This window comes from Bubalus bubalis, chromosome 2 (assembly GCF_019923935.1).
Source record: "Bubalus bubalis isolate 160015118507 breed Murrah chromosome 2, NDDB_SH_1, whole genome shotgun sequence".
NCBI classification, from domain to species: Eukaryota; Metazoa; Chordata; class Mammalia; order Artiodactyla; family Bovidae; genus Bubalus; species Bubalus bubalis.
This window is the reverse complement of record NC_059158.1, coordinates 117,901,899-117,926,790: the sequence shown is the minus strand read 5'-3', so window position 1 is coordinate 117,926,790 and position 24,892 is coordinate 117,901,899. Positions and strand designations below refer to the sequence as shown.

General features: G+C 43.9%; 1 long non-coding RNA gene across 1 annotated transcript; it reads right to left on the bottom strand.

Moving 5' to 3' along the window:
• Window positions 1-3,486: 3,486 nt before the first annotated feature.
• LOC123328528 lies at window positions 3,487-13,876 on the bottom strand. Its single transcript, XR_006543410.2, has 4 exons — window positions 13,685-13,876; window positions 13,398-13,480; window positions 6,701-6,761; window positions 3,487-4,651 (listed from the first exon to the last, which is right to left on the bottom strand). It is a non-coding gene; the product is annotated as an uncharacterized LOC123328528 (long non-coding RNA).
• Window positions 13,877-24,892: the final 11,016 nt, after the last annotated feature.

The following is a 24,892-nucleotide window of genomic DNA, read 5'->3' as shown; positions in this document are numbered from 1 at the left end:
TAGTACTGTCCAGCTCTTCGCCACCCCATGGACTGTAGCCTGCCAGGCTACTCTGTCCATCGAATTCTCCAGGCAAGAATACCAAAGTGGGTGGTCATTTCCTACTCCACACTGGAAGGGGAGACATTTTATACCTTGTGGAATAGAGAAGAAGAGAAAGTCAATCTGTGGAGAAAGAGAAAGTGGTAGACATACAAAGAAGTCAGAAGTTTCACAAGGATTATACTAAGATTCCTTGATGAATGTAGCCCTTGACTAGTAACACCTGCCCTGAATTTTTTCATAATAAATGATACAAACCTTTGAGACTAAACTATGTACTTTTGCAATTATTTGTGACATCTGCATCTCTTTTTCCTTTTAGGTAAAAACTGACTGTCTCAGGTTTGAATATACATATCTATGTGCTGGTTCTACTTCCCCTCCCACCCGCCAATCAGCCACCACCAATCCTATCTGCTGAGTAAATGCAGCCTCAGACCTTTCTCAGCCCCGAGCAAGACAGCTACCCCAGCCCTTTTAAGATAGGAGGAAATAAGGTCCATTTGCCATTTAGGGTGATTTTGTAAGGACCTAAAATTTGTCACTCTCTCAACAGAATGGGGACTCTGTCTATCCAATCATTTTAGCCAACACTGTAGAATTTCCATAATACTAAGAATCAGTGCTGAAGCTATTTGCTAGGCAATTTGATTCTCAATGGACTGAATAAACAAGTTAACCAGATGATTTACTAGTGTCTCTAGGCTCTCCTTCTCTACTTCTTTCAGCTATTTATAAAGCCTCCTCAAACAACCATTTTGCCTTCCTGCATTTCCTTTTCTTTGGGATGATTCTGGTCACCATGGACATGGACAATAACATGGACATAACATGGATAATGTTAAGAACCTCTGTCCACAGTTCTTCAGGCACTCTAACAGATCTTAATTCCTTAAATCTATTTGTCAAAAATAGCTGAAAAAAAACAAGAGAAGTGAAAGGCAAAGAAGAAAGGGAAAGATATACCCAACTGAATGCAGAGTTCCAAAGAAGATCAAGGAGTGATAAGAAAGGCTTTTTAAGTGAACAATGCAAAGAAATAAAGGAAAACAATAGAATGAGAAAGACTAGCACTTTCTTCAAGAAAATTGGAGATACTAAGGGAACATTTCATGCAAACATTTCATGCATTTGGGCAATGCACAAATAAAGGACAGAAACAGAAAGGACCTAACAGAAGGAGAAGAGACTAGGAGTTGCCAAGAAAACACAGAAGAACTACACAAAAAGATCTTAATGACCCAGATAACCACAATGGTGTGGTCACTCACCTAGAGCCATATCTCCTAAAGTCTGAAGTCAAGTGGGCCTTAGGAAGCATTACTGCCAACAAAGCTAGTGGAGGTAACAGAGTTCCAGGTGAGCTACTTCAAATCCTAAAAGATGATGCTATTAAAGTGTTGCACTCAATATGCCAACAAATTTGGAAAACTCAGTAGTGGCCACAGGACTGGAAAAGGTCAGTTTTCATTCCAATCCCAAAGAAGGACAATGCCAAAGAGCATTCAAACTAACACACAATAGCCTTCATTTCACATGCTAGCAAGGTCATGCTCAAAATCCTTCAAGCTAGGCTTCAACAGTACATGAACTGAGAACTTCCAGATGTATAACCTGGATTTTAAAAAGGCAGAGTAACCAGAGGTCAAATTGCCAACATCCAATGGATATAGAAAAAACAAGGGAGTTCCAAAAAAAAAAAAATCTATTTCTGCTTCATTGACTATGCTAAAGCATTTGATTGTGTGGATCACAACAAACTGGAAAATTCTTAAAGAGATGGAAATACCAGACTACCTTATCTGCCTTCCAAGAAACCCATATGCAGGTCAAGAAGCAACAGTTAGAACTGGACATGGAACAATGGACTGGCTCAAAATTGGGGAAGGAGTATATCAAGGCTGTATATTATCACCCTGCTTATTTAACTTCTATGAAGAGTACATCATGCAAAATATCAGCCTGGATGAATCACAAGCTGGAATCAAGACTGCTGGGAGAAATATAAAAAAACCTCAGATATCCAGATGATGCTACTCTAATGGCAGAAAGCAAAGAGGAACTAAGAGCCTCTTGATGAGGGTGAAAGAGGAGAGTGAAAAAGCTAGCATAAATCTCAATATTCAAAAAACTAATATCATGGCATCTAGTCCCATCACTTCATGGCAAATAGATGGGGAAAAAGTGGAAATAGTGCAAACTTTATTTTCTTGGGCTTCAAAAATTATCATGGACAGTGACTGCAGCCATGAAATTAAAAGATGCTAGCTCTTCAGAAAAAAAGCTATAATATACTTAGTTCAGTTCAGTTTAGTCACTCAGTCGTGTCTGACTCTTGGCGACCCCATGAACCGCAGCACACCAGACTTCCCTGTCCATCATCAACTCCTGGAGTTTACCCAAACTCTTGTCCATTGAGTCAGTGATGCCATCCAAACATCCCATCCTCTGTCGTCCCCTTCTCCTCCTGCCCTCAATCTTTCCCAGCATCAGGGTCTTTTCCAATGAGTCAGCTCTTCATATCAGGTGGCCAAAGTATTGGAGTTTCAGCTTCAACATCAGTCCTTCCAATAAACACCCAGGACTGATCTCCTTTAGGATGGACTGGTTGGATCTCCTTGCAGTCCAAGGGACTCTCAAGAGTCTTCTCCAATACCACAGTTCAAAAGCACCAATTCTTTGGCACTCAGCTTTCACTATAATATACCTGCTGCTAAGTCATTTCAGTCGTGTCTGACTCTGTGCAACCCCATAGATGGCAGCCCACCAGGCTCCCCCAGTCCCTGGGATTCTCCAGGCAAGAACACTGGAGTGGGTTGCCATTTCCTTCTCCAATGCATGAAAGTGAAAAGTGAAAGTGAAGTCGCTCAGTTGTGTCCGACCCTTAGAAACCCCATAGACTGCAGCCTACCAGGCTCCTCCATCCATGGTATTTTCCAGGCAAGAATACTGGAGTGGAGTGCCATTGCCTTCTCTGATATACCTAGACAGTGTACTAAAAAGCAAAGACATCACTTTTCCAAAAAAGGTCTCTATAGTCAAAGCTATGGTTTTTCCAGTAGCCATGTACAGATGTGAGAGTTGGACCATAAAGAAGACTGAGCACCAAAGAACTGATGCTTTCAAAGTGTGGTGCTGGAGAAGACTCTTGAGAGTCTCTTGGACAGCAAGGAGATCAAACCAGTCAATCTGAAAAGAAATCAACCCTGAATATTCATTGGAAGGACTGCTGTTGGAGCTCCAGTACTTTGGCCACCTGATGCAAAGAGCTGACCCACTGGAAAAGACTTTGATGCTGGGAAAGATTGAGGGCAGGAGGAAAAGGGAGGACAGAGGAGGAGACGGTTGAATGGCATCACCAACTCAATGAACATGAGTTTGAGCAAACTCTGGGAGATTGTGAAGGACAGGGAAGCCTGGCGTGCTACAGTCCATGGGGTGGCAAAGAGTCGGACGTGAATAAGCGACTGAACAACAACTATTAGGCTCTCCTTATTAGGTCATTAGATTAGGTCATTAGAAAGCCAAGAACTTGCATTTATACATAATAGTGTGAAGAATTCATGTTAGGAGCCCTGGCTCCAAGTCCCAGGTCCAACACTAATTTGTCATGAAACATAAGGACAATCATTCTGTTGACTGACCTCTAGAGGGTTCTTGTAATGAGCGAGGTGATCATTCAAGTTTGTGCACATGCTTTGAGGACCTTCAGATGATCTGCTACCACCATATAGATCTCCCAACACCTGACAAATGCCTTTGGTAAGATATGCCTCAGGGAAAGGCCTGAAATAAGAGGCATCCATTCAAGTGGCACCATTTATGTGTAAATACGATGCTCATTAGTGACTAAATGCCCCTTTTAAAGGATCTTGGGGGGTAAGTTCCACTGTGAATTTAGTCCCATGGAGCATTTATCATTGATCAAAATTTTGTAAGTTTTTTTCTTTTATCTTACAAGAAAATTATGCAACTTTATTTCACTTTTTGGAGCCAAGATCAATGGAAAAAAACTGTTAAATTAGCACATCCTAGGTGCCTGGGAACATCTATTCTTGTTCCTTTTGAAGCATGAGCACTACTGCTATTTTTAATTCGACTCCTCTATATCAGATTGAATTTTATACAAGAGCTTATATTTTCAACAAGAAGGAATCAAAAGTTGAGGAGGTATCAGTCATGAGTGACTAAGCGATATTTCAGAAGAAAAAAAACACCTGTCCTGCAGGTCACACAGTCATCTACCTAGAGGGATTTTCCAAGGATCTCTTTCAACACTCATATTCTCTGATTTATGTTACTGAATCCAAGCTTGGTGTCCTTGCCACACAACAGGCCAATAACTGGGAGGTGAGATGTTGAGGCAAGGAATAGCAATTTTATTCAGAAAGCCAGGCATCCAAGAATAGGGTGGGTTAGTGCCCTAAAGTACCAACTTATCAGGATCTGGATGCCAGTTTCTTTTATAGAACAGAGAGGGGAGGAGGGGAGGAAGTAAGACTTGCAAGATATCTCATGGCTTGGCCAGTATCGTACAGGATGGGGGTGTTGATTTCTTCTTTTCTGCAGCCATTCACAGGTGGGGAGGGTCAGAGTGTTTCCCTGTGAGCTGAACAAAGGCACTTTCGTTTAACATTCAAGCAAAAGGGAAGGGTTCCCCCAGGCAGGCCATTATGTACCCTTATAGCTATAGACAGCATCCTTTCAGTGATCAGAGTAATAAAAGCAGTGGAGAGTAAAGATTAAAGCAAAAGAAATAGATCCAACATAGGCTCCGATTCTGTTCTGTCCTGTTACAATTTCATCTGCACCTTAGTCATTATGGCAACTTTAAGATTATTCAGGACAAAGTTAACAAACCCAAGACGCCCAGTTCAGCCCACAGCCCAGTAGGGGCCCCTCTTCAGATTCCAGCAGGTTTCCCAGTGGAGATTGGTGGGAAAGGCCTAGGGCTAGCTCACTACCCAGTCCCTGGGTCTGAGGACAACTGAAGCAGGAGATCCAGGGTCTACAGCAGCATTCTCTTCCTCCAGGGAACTGTTCTAAAGCTGTCTGGTAATAAAGTTAGAACCGTGTATTGTTCACCCACTATGCGCTGTGTCAGCAATACATGATAAGGAACACAAACACAAATAGAAGACGTCATTCCCAATCCCAGGAAGTTCATGGTGTTGTGATAGGGAAAGAGGCGAGAGTTGACATAGCTACAATGCAGGACCAGAGGTTAAGAGATGGATGAAAAGTGTAAGTCAGGGGCAAGATGAGAGGCAGAGGGGTGAAGTGGTTAGCATCCTTGGCTCAGGGTCATATCACTGCCTGGGCTCAAAAGCTTGCTCTGCTGCTTACAAAATGTGTGACTCTGGGAAAGTCACTTAACTTCTCTGTGCATCAGTTCCTTCATAAAGCCAGGTTAATGACAGTACCTACATCACTTAAAGGGGTTAACATAGATAAAGCCCATGGAGCACTCTCAGACACTCCACAAGCTGTTATGAGTGAAGAAGGTAGCCCTTTCATGCTCTTTACAGGGGAGTCCCCAAAAAGACAGAACAGAAAGCTGGTGAAGGGCAATCTTCTTGTCAACCAAACCATTTGGTATATCACCTAGTGATTTAGGAAGATCTCTGGAGAAAAATGGCTCTTACTTCCAGAGACCAACCCCCTTAATTGTATCACTTAAGAGACCACTCCACAGTCACAGGAGGGTCAACAAGCTAGAGCTTCATTAAGATGTCTTACTGTCCTTAAAATTCAAATGATTTTAAGAAATTAAGTTGAATGGTGAGTCTCTTCTGCTGATTCTGTGCAACAGTAAGTTTCTCCCCTTTACTTTTGGGATTCAGCTTCTATTTAAAACTTTTGATCATCTAATAGTATCACTGAGTAACCTTAATTTTGCCTCAAATCAAAAAAAAAAAAAAAGGAAGAAGCAGCATTCTTGTGTCTCCAAAGAGAACCTAGGGAAGAGAAGAGTTGGAAAGAGAAAGGAGATGCAATCAGCACCGTTTCTCCATCCGTACTTTACTGATGACCAGGCTCTTACACTCAGGGACAAGAGTTTTGAACTCCACAGGTATTGTATGGAGAACTCTGATCTGGTCTGAAGAGAGACCCCAAGCTTTTAAATATCTGAACATAGCATCTAATTATTATAAATAATAAACTCTCAGCATCAAAGCTGGCTGGCTGGATGGACAGAGAAAGAGATAATCAATAGGTGGACAGATCTAGGGGTTAGGGAGATAAATAAAAAACTAAGTAAATACTATCTTTTTTTCAGCATCAAGAAATTCTCATGTCTCCACATATTTTCCCCAAGATCTACTGTGTCTGAAACCCCATTGTGAACTTGCCTTTCAGTTAAGTAGTGCATGCCCTTTGCAAGCATTATTTCATAAATTCAAAAATTATCAAGATTGATAGCTCATTGTGTCTCTAACACCTTAGCCTAAACACAACCATCAGATGCCCTCTCTTCTGCTAGAGGAACAAGGATGCTGGAGATGGAGTGCCTACAGAGTTATAAAAGGCCAGCAGCTGAGAAAGAAGACCAGTAGTGCCCAGAGACAAGGATGCTGGAGATGGAGTGCCTACAGAGTTATAAAAGGGCCAGCAGCTGAGAAAGAAGACCAGTAGTGCCCAGAGACAAATTTTCTACCCTCATAAGTTTGTTGAGAGCTGGTCCTCAGTCTCTGTTTTGTCCAAATATCTTCCTCTGACTTAACAGCAAATTCAGGAAAATTTAGCATTCGGCTCTTGCTTCCTCCCAGGTCATGCAGTGGCAAAAAATTCACCAATCAATGCAGAAGGTGAAAGGTATGCGAGTTCAATCCCTGGCTCTGGAAGATCCCCTGGAGTAGGATATGGCAACCCACTCCAGTATTCTCACCTGGATAATCCCATGGGCAGAGGAGCCTGGCCGGCTACAGTCCATGGAGTCTCAAAGAGTTGGGAAGACTTAGCAACTAAGCATGCACATGCCTTGCTTCTAGCTTTATAGCTAAGATTTCAGAAAAGTGGGGTGGAGGGAGACATACTTCAGTTGATAAGTCAGTCCTGGCTTGGTGAACACATGCCTTAATTGCCAGAGAAATAAATGGTAAATGGTTGAATTATAGTTGGTGGTGACATTACTCTAAACAGCTCAGGCTGCAAGAAGAGATGTGGGAATGAAAATATCCAAAGAACATCATTGTCATGGGCATTTCAAATGCAACACAACCAGCCAAATCAATCACAGTTTAAAAAAAAAAAACAAAAAAAACTGGCCAAAGGCCACCCTCTAGTCAATCCTGGAAGAGAAAACTGTAGCGACATATGTTCCCTTAAAAATGGAAAATTGCAATTCATTTCCAAAGTAATCATTTCTCGTGCCTGCCCCAACTTTTTTATGCCTCTCTGAACTTCCTGAGTATATTTACAGCGCAAAACTTTCTTCCTGTATGTGTTCATGCTGTGTTTTATTTGCATTGCAGAATATCACTGTAGCCCTCCCAGTCCTTATAAATTAAGTTTATTTTGAGATGAAAGGAATGGAACAGAAGTAGTTCCTGCTGTGACTTAATGCTGTAAGAGTTTATTTCTTTGTTTTTCTTGGGAAACTATATTGATGGGACAGAGAGGGGGAAAAAAGATAAAATGCCTCCCCAAATTCCATGCCAGTTTTCACTCGCATTTTTAAAAAAACAATGTATGTAAATAATCCCCTTCCAGATGTACTCAGATCAAACAGGGACACTGGGTAATTGAGAAGCAAGATTTCCATCTGCTCTATCAATCCAAAGGCAAAAAGTGGAATGTAAAAAAAAAAAAAATTAACATCTAAAAACACAACAACATTGACCCACCTGCCATGCAGCAGGTCTGTGTTCTCCAAGGCTTTGTCCAGAGCCAGGACAACATCCCCCACCCCATTCTATTGGCCCATTTGTCTCCTGTACCGCACCCTCATTGGCCACTGTGCATTCATCCATTTATCCAACCACCTGGCCTTCACATTAATTTTGTGGTCCTGAAATGATACTAAATCCTACACAGCAGGGACTTCCCTGATGGTCCAGCAGCTAAGACTCCTAGCTACCAATGCAGGGGGCCCACGTTCCATCCCTGGTCAGGGATGCAACTAGAACTCACACGCCACAACTAAGCATCCCACATGCTGCTACAAAGATCGAAGATCCCAAGTGCCACAACTAAAACCCAGAGCAGCCAAATAAATCATGTTTCTTTATTTTTAAAATCCCACACTGCACTAATCTTTTCACATGTCTGCTTTGTCTTTCAGGCTAAACGGGAAGCCTTTTCAAGAGCAGGAAGCTTGTCTTGCATTGCTCAGTCTTCATATTGGCTTCCAGCAAAGAACCCTCCTACTAGAAGTATAATAAACCCAATTAGAAAAAATAAAGTTGATTTTACTTCATTTTAAAATATATTGACGTGCCCAGTAAAGCCAGATTTTGTCACATATGAACACTGGGAAGAAAACAGAGTTTCTCAAGTTCCCAGTTCTCCCTATTTCTAGAGTCAGAAATACCACCTTGGAGCAGACTGCTTCCCTGAGAATAAGGAGCTGGGTGGGGGCTTCTCTAAGTTATTTAGATGAAAGCAAGTGCCCATTCATTCTGGAAAAATTCCCTACCCAGATGCCTCTGTCTGGGCAAGGAGACCTGCAGATAGAGGCAGCAGCAGTCAGTGCGCGCCCTTCCCTTGTGAGTATCTGCATCTGCTCATATTCCCCGGGGTCTTGGAGCTTCCTGATGGGAAGGGGAGGAGGACCAGGGCCCTCTGCCTGCTGTGGTTTAAAGCTACTAGACGGATCCATGGATTGAGGCAGCAGCTGGCAGGAAAGGACGATGGGGCTCCCTGGAAGAAATGGACCACAAGCATCATTCAACTCAGATCTTGCTCCTCACTGGGGAGGCCTGGAACTGGCATTTGAAGCCTCTCTTTGGACCCACCTTCTCCACAGAGGAAGAAACTCATGGGCAATGACTGCATGCAGTTTGTTATGGACTGAATTGTGCTGCTCAACCAAAAGGCCTATGTTGGAGTTCTTCTAACCCACTCTGTGTCTATCTCTGGAGACAGGATCATTAGGAAGTACTGAATAGTTAAGGTTAAATGAGATTATAGAGTCCTGATCTGATAAGACTGCAGCCTTGAAAGAACATGGAGCCCTGTCCATGAGTGTCCATCTGTCTGTCTATCTCTCTCTCTCCACCACATAAGGACACAGCAGAGAGAAATGAGCTGTCTACAAGCCAGGAAGAGAGCTCTCACCAGGCACCAACCTTGCTGGACCTTGACCTGAGATTTCCAGCCTAGAGAACTGTGAGAAAATAAATGTCTGTTGTTTAAATCACCCAGTCTAAGGTACTCCATTGGGTAGCCCAAGCTAACTAGTATAGGTATTGTCACCTTTATTTAGTAGATTAGGAAACTGAACTCATAAAGGTTCAAGATAACGTGCTCAAGATCATACAGCCAGGAAGTACCAGAGCCAAAGGCCCACCCACACTGTTTTCATTTTGCCAAGCTCAGTTTCTGATGGCAAACCACATTCACAGTAATCCACTGTTACAGGAAAGGGAGACAGGCTAATTCATCAGACAATAGTGAGAAATGTATCAGCCACTGTATAGCCGTGTGATCAGTTACTCAGTCATATCTGACTCTCTGAAGCCCCATGGACTGTAGCCCACCAGGCTCCTCCCCAGGCAAGAATAATGGAGTAGGGGTGCTATTTAGTACTGCGAGGAATCTCCCGACCCTGAGATCAAACCCGCATCTATTGCACCTCCTGCATTAGCAGGCAGATTCTTTACCACTAGAGCCTTATGGGAAGCCCATTATAGCCTTAGTGGGCCTGGAATAGGAGGAAAGCAAGTTCTACCAGAAATTCCTGTTGAATGAATGGAAGGATGGATAGATGGATGGGTGTTCTCCTCCAGGTTGGAGCTAGCAAGGCCTCCTGGAAGAGGTGACAATTAGGAAGCTTGCATTCTTTGCTCAGAACCTCGGGCACGGTGAACACTTTCCTTGCTCTCAGATCCCCTGAGGGATTAGTCCTCCTCTGACCACACAGCACTGGGAAACCTGCCTTTGCAGGGTCAGTGCCTTCTGCTTGTCCCCGCAGTGTTTTATATGAAAATGACAACAAATCAATATGTGGGATGGCTGATTATTGGTCCTTCTTCTGCCCTCCTTTTCTGGATTTGTACCTTTCCTGCAGTACAGGCTTCATAAATTATTAATAAATTAAATTTTTTTCTTTTCCCTACATCAGTGCACAAGGTCTCCAAGTTGCTTTCAGACTGAGGGCTGCCAAAAGAAGGAAGAATCTTTATGTATTCTACTCTTGAAACGGAAGACCTGAGATAAGCAGGAGTACTTTCTATACCCCATAGAACTGGGAAGACACAGAAAGGAGGAGACTGTAGCTCCACTCTCTTCTGCCCTCAGGGACACCAAAAGAGGATCCCCTGGAGTGTGTGCAATGATGTGACCCTGGAAGAGATGTGGGAGGAGAGACCAGAGGTTCTACCCCCAGGGGCTTGGAGGAGAGGAAGGGCAGCCCAGGAGTCAGGACCTGGGTGGCGGCTACAGAAATCTGCAGGGAGCTGAACCAGAAGGTAAAAGCCAAACCACGCCTATGGGTCACTCCTTGTCACTCAAGGCGCCACACTGTGGGAGCAGGAAGCCCCATGAACTGTCCAGCTTGTGTTGCTGGGGTGGGGCGCCTTCCAGTTCAGGCACCTGTACTCTGCCTGTGGATTCTCCACCGGAGAAAAGAAGTGCACTTACCTCGGGTCCCACACTGGCCGAGCCCCACCCATACTGCTCTCTGTGGACTGCCCTTTCACTCAACACTAATAGCTAACCCATAGACCTTACTGTGAAAAAATGTAAATACTTATATATTTGTTCAGTCATGTCCAATTTTTTGCAACCCCATGAACTGCAGCAAGACAGGCTTCCCTATCCTTCTCTATATCCCAGAGCTTACTCAAACTTATGTTCAATGAGTCAGTGATGTCATCCAACCATCTCCTCTGTCATCCCCTTTTCCTCCTGCCTTCTATCTTTCTCAGCAGCCAGATCTTCGCATCAGGTGGCCAAAGTATTGGAGCTTCAGCTTCAGAAGCAGTCCTTCCAATGAATATTCAGGGTTGATTTCCTTGGAGTGACTGGTTTGATCTCCCTGCTGTCCAAGGGACTCTCAAGAGTCTTCTCCAACACCACAGTTCAAAAGCATCAATTATTGGTTGCTCATACTCCTTTATGGTCCAACTCTTAACATCCATACATGACCACTGGAAAAACCGTGACTTTGACTATATGGACCTTTGTCAGCAAAGTAATGCCTCTGCTTTTCAATACACTGTCTAGGTTTGTCACAGATTTTCTTCCAAAGACCAAGCATCTTTTCATTTCATGGCTGCAGTCACCAATAAAGTCTGTCACTGTTTCCACTGTTTCCCCATCTATTTGCCATAAAATGATGGGGCCATATGCCATGATCTTCATTTTTTGAATGTTGGATTTTAAGCTAGCTTTTTCACTCTCCTCTTTCACCTTCATCCAGAGGTTTTTTAGTTCCTCTTCACTTTCTGCCATAAGGGTGGTGTCATCTGCATATCTGAGGTTATTGATATTTCTCCCAGAAATCTGGATTCCAGTTTGTGATTCATCCAGCCCAGTATTTTGCGTGATGTACTCTGCATATAAGTTAAATAAACAGGGTGACAGGTATACAGCTTTGACACACTCCTTTCCCAATTTTGAACCAACCCTTTGTTCCATTTCTAGTTCTAACTGTTGCTTCTTGACCTGCATATAGGTTTCTCAGGAGGCAGGTAACATGGGTTCTTATTCCCATCTCTTTAAGAATTTTCCAGTTGGTTGTGGTCCACGCAGTCAAAGGTTTTAGCATATTCAATGAAGCAGAAGTAGATATTTTTCTGGAATTCTCTTGCTTTTTCTAGGATCCAACATATGTTGGCAATTTGATCTCTGGTTCCTCTGCTTTTTCTAAATCCAGCTTGAACATCTGGAAGTTCTCAGTTCATGTACTGTTGAAGCTCAGCTTGGAGGATTTGGGGCATGACCTTGCTAGCATGTAAAATAAGTGCAATTGTGCAGTAGTTTGAACATTATTTGGCATTCTCCTTCTTAGGTACTGGAATGAAAACTGACCTTTTCCAGTCCTGTGGCCACTGCTGAGTTTTCCAAATTTGCTGGCACAGTGAGTGCAGCACTTTAACAGCATTATCTTTTAGGATTTGCAATAGCTCAGCTGGAATTCCATCACCTCTACTAGCTTTGTTCGTAGTGATGCTTCCTAAGGCCCATTTGACTTCACACTCCAGGATGCCTGGCTTAGATGAGTGATCACATCATCCTGGTTATCCAGGTCATTAAGATCTTTTTTGTATAGCTCTTCTGTGTATTCTTGCCACCTCTTCTTAATATCTTCGGCTTCTGTTAGTTCCATACTGTTTCTATCCTTTACTGTGGTTATCTTTACATGAAGTGTTCCCTTGGTATCTCTAATATACCAGTATAATAGATATATTTATACTTATATATAATATAAATTACATATATTTATACTTATTTAATCTGCTCAACAGCACTCTATTATAGTATCTCCAAAGTACATACCAACCTCTCTAGCACAGAGAGGTTAAATAAACTACCCACAGACACACACAGCTGAGCTTCAAACCAGACAGTCTGGCCCCAGATTCCTAGTTTCAACCACTGTTCAATACCACCTCTCATTACTCAAGACCCATGTAAGACCCTTGAAACAAGAGAGTCGGGGAAGCAGAAGGTAAAGCATCATAGTACTTACGGGGCACAGGGCAAAGAAGACCACCCCCTGCCCCCGACTAACATGATCCAACCCATCCTGTATGGGACTCCAGATCTGTGATCCAGCTCTCATTCTTGTTGTTCAGTCATGTCTGACTATAAACCAACAGGCTCCTCAGTCCATGAGATTTTTCAGGCAAGAATAGTGAAGTGGGTTGCCATTTCCTCGTCCAAGGAATCTTCCTGACCCAGGGATTGAACCCACACACATCCACATTTCCTGCGTTACAGGCACATTCTTTACTGCTGAGCTATTGGGGAAGCCCACCCTCCCCCCCCACCGCCACTAGCTCTCATAGTGCAATTAAACTCCTCCAGGTTCACAGCCCTGACTCATTTTTCTTGATACATCCATAGCTCCTAGACATCTTGCATGTACAAAGAGCTGAGTAAATGTTAAATATATTGAATTATTAGAAAGTATTAACAAAAGCTTTATATTTGAGCATGATTTTGTCCTGGAGTGACCTGAAGGATACATTTCTCAAAGAAGTCCAGGCAGGTACCACGGATGGAGAAGCTCTTTATGTAACAGTGCTCTTGTTTTTTCATTCTTCAGACACTGTGGAAAAATAACTTGCCTTTAATCATGTCTTACACTTTTCACAGTTTTTTAAAATGCATCACCTCTGTTAATTCTGTAGTTAAAGGAGGTATTCTCACACCTACTATGCAGGTTAAGAAACTGAGGCATTAAAGAGGTTAAATAATGTATCCAACATCATACAGCTGCTTAGCAGCAAAGCCACAACCTAAATGCCGATACCTGCTTCCTACTTGCTGGTCGGGCATTCTTTTCTTGGATGGTGAATGTATTCCTTATTCTCAGACTCCATAGGTTTAATTCCACAAGTACCTTTTCTCAGGCTGCACACCTGTTGGAGAGGATTGGGGGAGGGCATTTCACACAAAGCCTTGCTGGTTAAGCTCTCCATCGCCCTTGTGATGGACGAATGGACTGGCAGCATCAGCATCACCTGAAAGCTTATTAGAAATGCAGAGTCTTGGGCCCATTCAGGACATATTGAATCTGAATCTGCATTTTAACAAGATCTTCGGATGATCTGTATGCAAACAAAGGTCTGAGAACCACTGCTCTGGAAGACATACTCACAAGGGCAGTCATCAACAGACATAAAGAAAGAAGCTGAATATTCTCTGGTGGATTCTGTGAGAGTTAAATGGGGTATATCATTTGACTACTACATTCAGATATTAACTTGGAAAGCATCACCTGGTTCTCACGCATGACAAGAATGTAAAGGAATTAGCACTTGCCTTGGACTTCAAGCAGCACACATCAGAATGCAAACTTAACTGCTGAATAGCTGGCAGTCTCTCCCACCTGCAGGGGGGAGAGAGAGGTTGGGGGGAGGAGACACCCACGCAAAGAGAGGCACCCATAGATATTCCGCCCAGAAATAGGGCTTTGACTGGCACCATTCACTCACTACATGTTTTCTGATGCTGCACTAGGGTGTCAGGGGCTTAATGTTCTGAACACACACATCCAATTCTGTTTGGCACAGACCAGAAAGTGATTCTTCCCTTACACATTATGCTGCCTGAGTGGATTTCGTGGAGGTCTATCATCTTGTCGGTGGACAGGTGGTAGGCTGAATTGGATTCAGCCTCCTCCTCCCACCCCAACTCTCCCGCCAGATCTCATACCAGAGGAAGTCTGAGTCAAACACTATTTTTGATTTTTTTTTATAAATTGTCTCTACAGGATGGTGTTCAGGCTATAACATGCAGTGTGTTTTAAAGAACCAGTTTTTAAAATTTGTCTGGAATTTAAAAAACTAAACATGTTGATAGATTTTCCTCACCAAGAGAAGAATATGCTAAATCAAAATGAATTTGTCAATTAACTTTAATGGTACTATAGAGGGTTGAATAGTGTTCCCCCAAATCCATGTCCTTCAGAGAAGGCAATGGCACCCCACTCCAGTACTCTTGCCTGGAAAATCCCATGGATGGAGGAGCCTGGTGGGCTGCAGTCCATGGGGTCGCTAAGAGTCGGACACGACTGAGCGACTTCACTTTCACTTGCATGCATTGGAGAAGGAAATGGCAACCCACTCCAGTGTTCTTGCCTGGAGAATCCCAGGGATGGGGGAGCCTGGTGGGCTGCCGTCTATGGGGTTGCGCAGAGTCGGACACGACTGAAGCGACTTAGCAGCAGCAAACCCATGTCCGCCAGAAACCTTGGAATGTGACACTAGATGGAAATAGGGTCTTTGCAGATGTAATTGGTTAAGATGAAGATACTGGATGGGGGCTTTCTTGGTGGCTCAGATGTAAAGAATCTGCCTGCAATGTGGGAGACCTGGGTTTGATCCTTGGGTTGGGAAGATCTCCTGGAGGAGGGCATGGAAACCCACTCCAGTATTCTTGCCTGGAGAATCCCCACGGACAAAGGAGCCTGGCGGGCTACCGTCCATAGCGTTGCAGAGTCGGACACAACTGAGCAACTAAGCTCAGTTGCAAAGAGTCGGACACAACTGAGCACATGCTGGATCCGGCTTCCTCGTGGCTCAGTGGTAAAGGATCTGCCTACCAATGCAGGAGATGAGGGTTTGATCCCTGGGTCAGAAAGACCCCCTGGAGAAGGAAATGGCAACTGACTCCAGTATTCTTGCCTGGGGAACTCCATGGACAGAGGAGCCTCACGGGCTAGTTCATGAGGTTGCAAAAGAGTTGGATATGGCTTAGCAACTAAACAACAACTTACTGGATTATGTAGGAGAGGGTCCTAAATCCAATGGCTGCTGGTGTGCTTATAAGGAGAAGGCTATTTAAAAATACACAGGTGTGCACAGGTGAGAACAGGTGATGATGGAAGCAAAAGCTGGCGCTACAAGCCAAGAGACACCAAGGCTGCCAGCAACCACTAGAAGCTAGGAAAAGGTGAGGATTCCTCCCTAGAACCTTCAGAGGGAATTCAGCCCTGCCAACACCTTGATGTCAGATTCCAGATTACAGAACTGTGACAAAATAAGTTTCTGTGTTTGAAGATACTTAGTTCATGGCACTTTGCTAAAGCGAGTCTGGGAAAGTAATAGAGTATCTAATAAGTAATGTTGCTAATATTATTTAGGGAGTTTGCTCTGTGGCCAGGCACTGCTCTGAACATGTATTTACCCACTTAATCATCAAAGCAACCTTCTGAGGGAGACAGTCATTCTCATTTTACTAAGAGACACTAAGTCATTTACCCACATTTGTTATCCAGCTGATGGATAGACAAATAGGCTCTCATCCAGGCAGTGCCACTTCAGAGCCCCCACTCAGAGCCTCCAACCATGAGCTCTGAGAGTTGGCAGGTGAAACTGAGATGGACATAAGGGCCAGCAGCGGTGTGAACACAGCATCTTGTGTTCCTCCTCTAACTCCACCTGCCTGATGAGCAGACATCAGAACCAACAAGATTCAGCTGGACAAGCAGGAAGCTTAGCTGCTGGGTGGTAGGAGTTAATGCTGCTTGGATTCTAGGAAATGGAGTTATTAGTGAGTGCTTTCAATTAAGGAAAGCTCCAGAGCCCTAAGCTGAGTTGAAAGATCTCAAAGGCTCCGGAGCTGACATGCCTGGGGGCTATCGGCAGGGCCAAAGCTTCAAAGCACAACTCGGAGAAGACTCAGTTCACTCTGAGACTCAGAGGCGTACCAAGAAGGTACCAAGGAAAGAGTGACCTTGCCAAGTTAAGATGTTCAGTTCTTGGAATACATTTCCCTTAAATCTCTGATGGCACTTATTAAGAACTCTTCCTAAAATTACTGTGCTCATGTACTGCTTGCACTGGTTGAAAAGGCGGGCTAACTTGCTAGAATCTTTCAAATTCTACTTTCAAAGGTGGCCCTGCTGTTGAAACACAAACTAGAAAGAGCTGCAGTGCCCTGTGGTGACAGACAGTTCTTCCTGTGAGCACAGCGCCCGAGGCTTTAATAAGTTGTGCCGAATGAGTGGGACCAACACACAGGGTCTTCCTCATGGGTTCTCAGCTTTCTTACTTGATGTTTGGTGCTGGGCGATGGTTTGTTGGGGCTTCCCAGGTGGCGCTTTGTTGTTATTCAGTCACTCGGTCGTGTCCAATTCCTTGCAACCCCATAGACGGCAGCACGCCAGGCTTCCCTGTCCTTCATCATCTCCCAGAGTTTGCTCAAACTCAGGTCCATTGACTCGGTGATGCCATCCAACCATTTTCTACTCTGTCATCCCCTTCTCCTCCTGCCTTCAATCTTTCTCAGCACCAGGGTCTTTTCAAATGAGTCTGCTCTTCACATCAGGTGGCCAAAGTATTGGAGCTTTAGCATCAGTCCTTCCAATGAATATTCAGGATTGATTTGCTTTAGGATTGACTGGTTTGATCTCCTTGCAGTCCAAGGGACTCAGTCCAGGTGGCGCTAGTGGTAAAGAACCCCCCTGCCAATGCAGGAGGCACAAGGGATGTGGGTTCGATCCCTGGATCTGTGAGATCCCCTGGAAGAGGGCGTGGCAACCCACTCCAGGACTCTTGCTTAGAGAATCCCGTGGATAGAGGAACCTGGTGGGCTACAGTCCATAATGTCACAAAGAGTGGGACACAACTGAAGGGACTTAACACACACGCATGCACAATGCTTTGTTGGGGATGATGGGGAGCTGTCCTGTGCATCGCAGGATGTTGAGCAGCGTCCCTGGCCTCTTACCCACCAGAGGGTCAGAAGCCTCCCTACCCCAGTGTGACAAATGAACCCAGAGAAATGAAACCACCCCCTACTGCATTAAAAACCACTAGTCCGTAGAAAGTAACAGAAGCCACCATCAACTTGGGGAGAATTTTGTGTTTACAAGGCTTATCTGGCAGCTAAAGGTAGAGGGAAAATAACACTACTCTTTCTCATCAGCTCTGTCCACACACCCTTAGCCCAGGTTTGGCCATTGACCTTCAAATTTTCTTTGTCTTCTTTCTCTCTTCCTTCCCTAGCTTCTCCCCACAACTTTCTCCTTTGTTCCATCCTTAGCCCTTCTCATGTTTCTTTCCTGGCTCTTTTTCTTTCACTTTCCCCTAAGATGTTGATGTTCCACCAGGTTTTATCCTCCAGCCTTCATCCTGATTTCCTTGGTTGCTGCTGCTGCTGCTGCTAAGTCGCTTTAGTCGTGTCCGACTCTATGCAACCCCATAGATGGCAGCCCGCTAGGCTCCTCTGTCCCTGGGATTCTCCAGGCAAGAACACTGGAGTGGGTTGCCATTACCTTCTCCAATGCATGAAAGTGAAAAGTGAAAGTGAAGTCGCACAGTCGTGCCCGACTCTTAGTGACCCCATGGACTGCAGCCTACCAGGCTCCTCCGTCCATGGGATTTTCCAGGCAAGAGTACTGGAGTGGGTTGCCATTGCCTTCTCTGCTTTCCTTGGTTAAGTTTCACTTATCCCAGCCTTCTTTCTCACCTACATGTTGATAACCAACTTTAACCTGACCCTTGTCCTAAGTTCTAACTTAAAAGTACTAAACTGGCATTCCAGTGTTTCCAACTAGTTATCCATATATGTTCCATTTATATCTCAAAATCAATTTATCTAAAACTATGCAGAATATTTATTAAAATTCCATGTAGCTTAGTTTCATGTTTGATTTGGTAGAATCAAAATTCTACCAAAATTCTAAGAAGCATCTCTTCTGGAAGGCCCTCACAATTAATGAGACACTACATAACACTATAGATTCCACTTGTGATCTGAGCTCTCCTTTCTACTCTTGCTGTGGCTACCCTGGTCCAGACCTTCTTTTAAGACTGTAAATCTCAGCCTCTCCAACTTCATCACCCTGCACAGTTGCTAAGGCACCATCCCAAAACAGTGAGGCTGCAATCCCCCTCTTCCTCTGATGCTTCTACCACAAGGTAGGCTCCCTGATCCACCTAGGTCCCCAAACAGAAACCTAAGCTCCACCACTGGCTCTTCCTTCCTATTTCCCATTCAACCTGTCAACACAGTCAGAATCATTCTGTCTAAAATCCATCCACTCTCTTTCTAATTCTGCTCCCTTAGTTTCAACAACCAGATGTTCAAGCTGGTTTTAGAAAAGGCAGAAGAACCAGAGATCAAATTGCCAACATCCGCTGGATCATCAAAAAAGCAAGAGAGTTCCAGAAAAACATCTATTTCTGTTTATTGATTATGCCAAAGCCTTTGACTATGTGGATCACAACAAACTGTGGAAAATTCTGAAAGAGATGGGAATACCAGACCACCTGACCTGCCTCTTGAGAAATCTGTATGCAGGTCAGGAAGCAACAGTTAGAACTGGAAATAGAACAGACTGGTTCCAAATAGGAAAAGGGATATGTCAAGGCTGTATAATGTCACCCCACTTATTCAACTTATATGCAAAGTACATCATGAGAAATGCTGGGCTGGATGAAGCACAAGCTGGAATCAAGATTGCCGGCAGTAATATCAATAACCTCAGATATGCAGATGACACCACCCTTATGGCAGAAAGCAAAGAAGAACTAAAGAGCCTCTGGATGAAAGTGAAAGAAGACAGTGAAAAAGTTGGCTTAAAACTCAACATTCAGAAAATGAAGATCATGGCATCTGGTCCCATCACTTCATGGCAAATAGATGGGGAAACAGTGGAACAGTGGCAGACTTTATTTTGGGGGGCTCCAAAATTACTGCAGATGGTGACTGCAGCCATGAAATTAAGACACTTACTCCTTGGAATAAAAGTTATGACCAACCTGCTACTGCTGCTCCTAAGTCACTTCAGTCATGTCCAAATCTGTGCGACCCCAGAGATGGCAGCCCACTAGGCTCCCCCATCCCTGGTATTCTCAAGGCAAGAACACCGGAGTGGGTTGCCATTTTCTTCTCCAATGCATGAAGTTAAAAGTGAAAGTGAAGTTGCTCAGTCGTGTCCGAATCTTTGCGACCCCGTGGACTGCAGCCTACCAGGCTCCTCTGTCCATAGGATTTTCCAGGCAAGAATACTGGAGTGGGGTGCCATTGCCTTCTCCAATGACCAACCTAGACATCATATTAAAAAGCAGAGACATTACTTTGTCAACAAAGGTCAGTCTAGTCAAGGCTATGGTTTTTCCAGTAGTCATGTATGGATATGAGAGTTGGACTATAAAGAAGGCTGAGTGCCAAAGAATTGATGCTTCTGAAGTGTGGTGTTGGAGAAGACTCTTGAAAGTCCCTTGTTCAGCAAGGAGATCCAACCAGTCCATCCTAAAGGAGATCAATCCTGAGTGTTCATTGGAAGGACTGATATTGAAGGTGAAACTCCAATACTTTGGCCATCTGATGCAAAGAGCTGACTCATTTGAAAAAATCTTGATGCTGGGAAAGATTAAAAGCAGGAGGAGAAGGGGACGACAGAGGATGAGATGGCTGGATGGCATCACCAACTCAACGGACATGAGTTTGTGTAAACTCTGGTAGTTGGTGATGAACAGGAAGGCCTGGCATGCTGAAGTCCGTGGGGTCGCAACGAATTGGACAAGACTGAGCAACTGACCTGAACTGATATCTTGCCTAAATTCAATCAGTCTCTCTGTCTCAAATACTGGTCCCATGTAAAATTAGTCTTACACACAGTTACTAGAGTGATCGTTAGAAATTAAAGTCTGCCGTGTGATTCAGCAATCCTGCTTCTGCGTATTTACCCAAAAGAACTGAAAGCAAGATCTCAAAGAGAAATTTGCATATCCATGTTCCCTGCAAAACTATTCACAATAGCCAAGAGGTGGAAGTAACCCAAATATCCAACAATAGATGCCTGGATAAGGAAAATGTGATACACACATTCAATTGAATATCATTCCACCTTATAAAGGGAGGCAATTCTGTCACATGCTACAACATGGATAAAACTTGAGGACATTATATTAAGTGAAATAAGCCAATCATAAAAGCGAAGGCAATGGCACCCCACTCCAGTACTCTTGCCTGGAAAATCCCATGGGCGGAGGAGCCTGGTAGGCTGCAGTCCATGGGGTCTCGAAGAGTTGGACACAACTGAGCGACTTCACTTTCACTTTTCACTTTCATGCATTGGAGAAGGAAATGGCAACCCACTCCAGTGTTCTTGCCTGGAGAATCCCAGGGACGGGGGAGCCTGGTGGGCTGCCATCTATGGGGTCGCAGAGAGTCAGACACGACTGAAGTGACTTAGCAGCAGCAGCAGCAGCAGCTAGAGTACTCAGACTCATAGAAACTGAAAGTAGAATGGTGGTTACAAGGCAATAGGTATGAAACTGAAGAAATACATCTTGGGGGGTGCTCCAAGGAACTCCAGTTCTTTACGTTTCAGCTCGAAAGAATTCAGCAAGAGGCAAAGTGATAGAGAACTGACTTATTAGAATAGAACGCTTGTGAGGTTTATAAGTGGTTTGGCAAGGAAGTACCTTGCACAGAATTTAGTGGGTTATTGTTTTATAATCAAAGGAAAAGTAGGGAAGGGGAGAAAACCATCTTCTTCCACATTCTTAAGTAGATGTCAAGCTTCCATCATCAGCTCTTCCTCCATGTCAGGCAGGGAGTTTTCTTATCTCTACATAGTCAAGCCAGGACTGCCACAGTGCAATGAAAACGAGTAAAAAATGTAACATATACTAAAAATGGTAAATCATCTCAAGTTTCAGTATAATGTCACTTTTTCCTTATATTTTTGATTTTAGTGTGCCCGGAGGAGCATGTCCTAAGACTCATTACCTTACTGACTGAGCTCACCGGGCACCATGTGAGGCTCATTCCACCATCATTTGTTTTGGGGCATGTCTCATGCTTCTATTCCATGGCCTCAAAGCAAGCCTGCCGGGGTTTGTGGTTAAGCAAACTTGCTTTCTTAAGTGATTTTTAACTTTCAAGGGTCTCTTGTTCTTTCTCTTGTGATCCCTTAGGGGGATTGACTACTTAATCACATACTTTGTCCCTATCAGCAGGAGAGGGGAATGAAGAGCTTTTCAATGGATATTGGCATTCAGTGTTGCAAGATGAAAAATGTTTAGAAATCTGTTGCACACCAATGTGTATATTCTTAACTATTGAATTGTACACTTAAAAATGACAATGAGTAAATTTTGCTATCAGATTCTTACTACAAATTTTTTTAAAAATTTTAATGTAAATCTGTACCTATAATTCTTTTATAAACTTTTCCAGGGCTAATTTTCTCTCTGGCCTTTGCGTAGTCTGTCTGCTCTGCTTGGAACTTGCTTCAAAACACTTCCCCTCCCCTACTCACTCTGCTTCAGGTAAATGCGTCCTCCGGGTGCTGATGACTTCTCTGACCTCCCTGCTTTGTGCCCCAAACCTACCCCAGCAGGGAAATCACACCAAGTAGCGGCTGCCTGCTATCCACGTCTGCCCACCCTAAGAAACTAATGCACGCAGGCAATACACCCAGGTACTCATGTCTCAGGATGAGCATGTTGCCAGTTTATTTGTCAAGACATTCATCAGAAACTAAAGCTCTGCTCAGGAGGACTGCTGTTGAATTAAGTTTTTTCCATCTTGTTCTACCTGAAACTGACTTTTCTTTCTCTCTTTTTATAATCTTCTTGCCTCGATAAACATCTGACACCAGCCTGGTCCTGCCTAGACTAACCTCAGGCTTTCCAAATTTCATTTTCCTCATACTTCTCTCCCACAGCAGCTAGACTCCAAAGCTTTTAGTCACTGTAGAGTTTCCTGCGCACAGTTTACAGGATGATCCACTGAACCAGAAGGAAGTCTCATCTTAACTGAGGCCAAGTATGATAAACCATGCAGTGGTTTACATGCAATGTGAAGGACTGTCCTTAGGCTCACTACTCAGAGCCATTAAAAAGCAGAATCATAATATTCTCCATCTCTCTGTTTTGTTTTGTTTTTTATTGGAGTATAGTTGATTAGGGCTTCCCTTATGGCTAGACTGGTAAAGAACCCACCTCCAATGCGGGAGACCTGGGTTCAATCTCTGGGTTGGGAAGATCCTCTGGAAAAGGGAAAGGCTACCCAATCCAGTGCTCTGGCCTGGGAAATTCCATGGACTGTATATACATGGGGTCGCAAAGAGCTGGGGCTTCCCTGATGGATCAGCAAGTAAAGAATCCACCTGCAATGCAGAAGACCCAAGAGACATGGGTTCGATATCTGGGTCCTGAAGATTCCCTGGAGGAGGAAATGGCAGCCCACTCCAGTATTCTTGCCTGAAAAATCCCATGGACAGGGGAGGGACCCTGGCGCACTACATTCCAAAGGGTCACAGAATTGTACTCAACTGAGTGCTACACTCAATATGCCAGCAAATTTGGAAAACTCAGCAGTGGCCCACAGGACTGGAAAAGGGCAGTTTTCATTCCAATCCCAAAGAAAGGCAATGCCAAAGAATGCTCAAACTACAGCACAATTGCACTCATCTCACATGCTAGTAAAGTAATGCTCAAAATTCTCCAAGCCAGGCTTCAGCAATACGTCAACCGTGAACTTCCAGATGTTCAAGCTGGTTTTAGAAAAGGCAGAGGAACCAGAGATCAAATTGCCAACATCCACTGGATCATCAAAAAAGCAAGAGAGTTCCAGAAAAAACATCAATTTCTGCTTTATTGACTATGCCAAAGCCTTTGACTGTGTGGATCACAATAAACTGTGGAAAATTCTTCAAGAGATGGGAATACCAGACCACCTGACCTGCCTCTTGAGAAACCTATATGCAGGTCAGGAAGCAACAGTTAGAACTGGACATGGAACAACAGACTGGTTCCAAATAGGAAAAGGAGCACGTCAAGGCTGTATATTATCACCCTGCTTATTTAACTTATATGCAGAGTACATCATGAGAAACGCTGGGCTGGAAGAAGCACAAGCTGGAATCAAGATTGCTGGGACAAATATCTAAACCTCAGATATACAGATGACACCACCCTTATGGCAGAAAGTGAAGAAGAACTAAAAAGCCTCTTGATGAAAGTGAAGAGTGAAACAGTTGGCTTAGAGCTCAACATTCAGAAAACGAAGATCATGGCATCTGGTCCCATCACTTCATGGGAAATAGATGGGGAAACAGTGGAAACAGTGTAAGACTTTATTTTGGGGGGCTCCAAAATTACTGCAGATGGTGACTGCAGCCGTGAAATTAAAAGACGCTTACTCCTTGGAAGGAAAGTTATGACCAACCTAGATAGCATATTCAAAAGCAGAGACATTACTTTGCCAACAAAGGTCCGTCTAGTCAAGGCTATGGTTTTTCCAGTAGCCGTGTATGGATGTGAGAGTTGGACTGTGAAGAAAGCTGAGTGCCAAAGAATTGATGCTTTTGAACTGTGGTGTTGGAGAAGACTCTTGAGAGTCCCTTGGACTGCAAGGAGATCCAACCAGTCTATTCTGAAGGAGATCAGCCCTGGGATTTCTTTGGAGGGAATGATGCTGAAGCTGAAACTCCAGTACTTTGGCCACCTCATGAGAAGAGTTGACTCATTGGAAAAGACTTATGCTGGGAGGGATTGGGGGCAGGAGGAGAAGGGGATGACAGAGGATGAGATGGCTGGATGGCATCACTGACTCGATGGATGTGAGTCTGAGTGAACTCTGGGAGTTGGTGATGGACAGGGAGGCCTGGTGTGCTGCGATTCATGGGGTTGCAAAGAGTCGGACACGACTGAGAGACTGAACTGAACTGAACTGACAGGCTAAGCACTTAAAGTTGATTAACAATGTAGTAATAGTTTCAGGTGTACATCAAAGTGATTCAATTATACAAATATGTGGATCTATTCTTTTTCAAATTTTTTCCCCACTCAGGTTGTTATGTAATATTGAACAGAGTTCCCTGTGTATACAGTAGTTCCTTGCAGGTTCAGTTAGTCAGTTCAGTCACTCAGTCCTGTCTGACTCTTTGAGACCCCATGGTCTGCAGCATGCCAGGCTTCCCTGTCATCACCAACTCCCGAAGCTTACTCAAACTCATGTCCATCAAGTCAGTGATGCCATCCAACCATCTCAT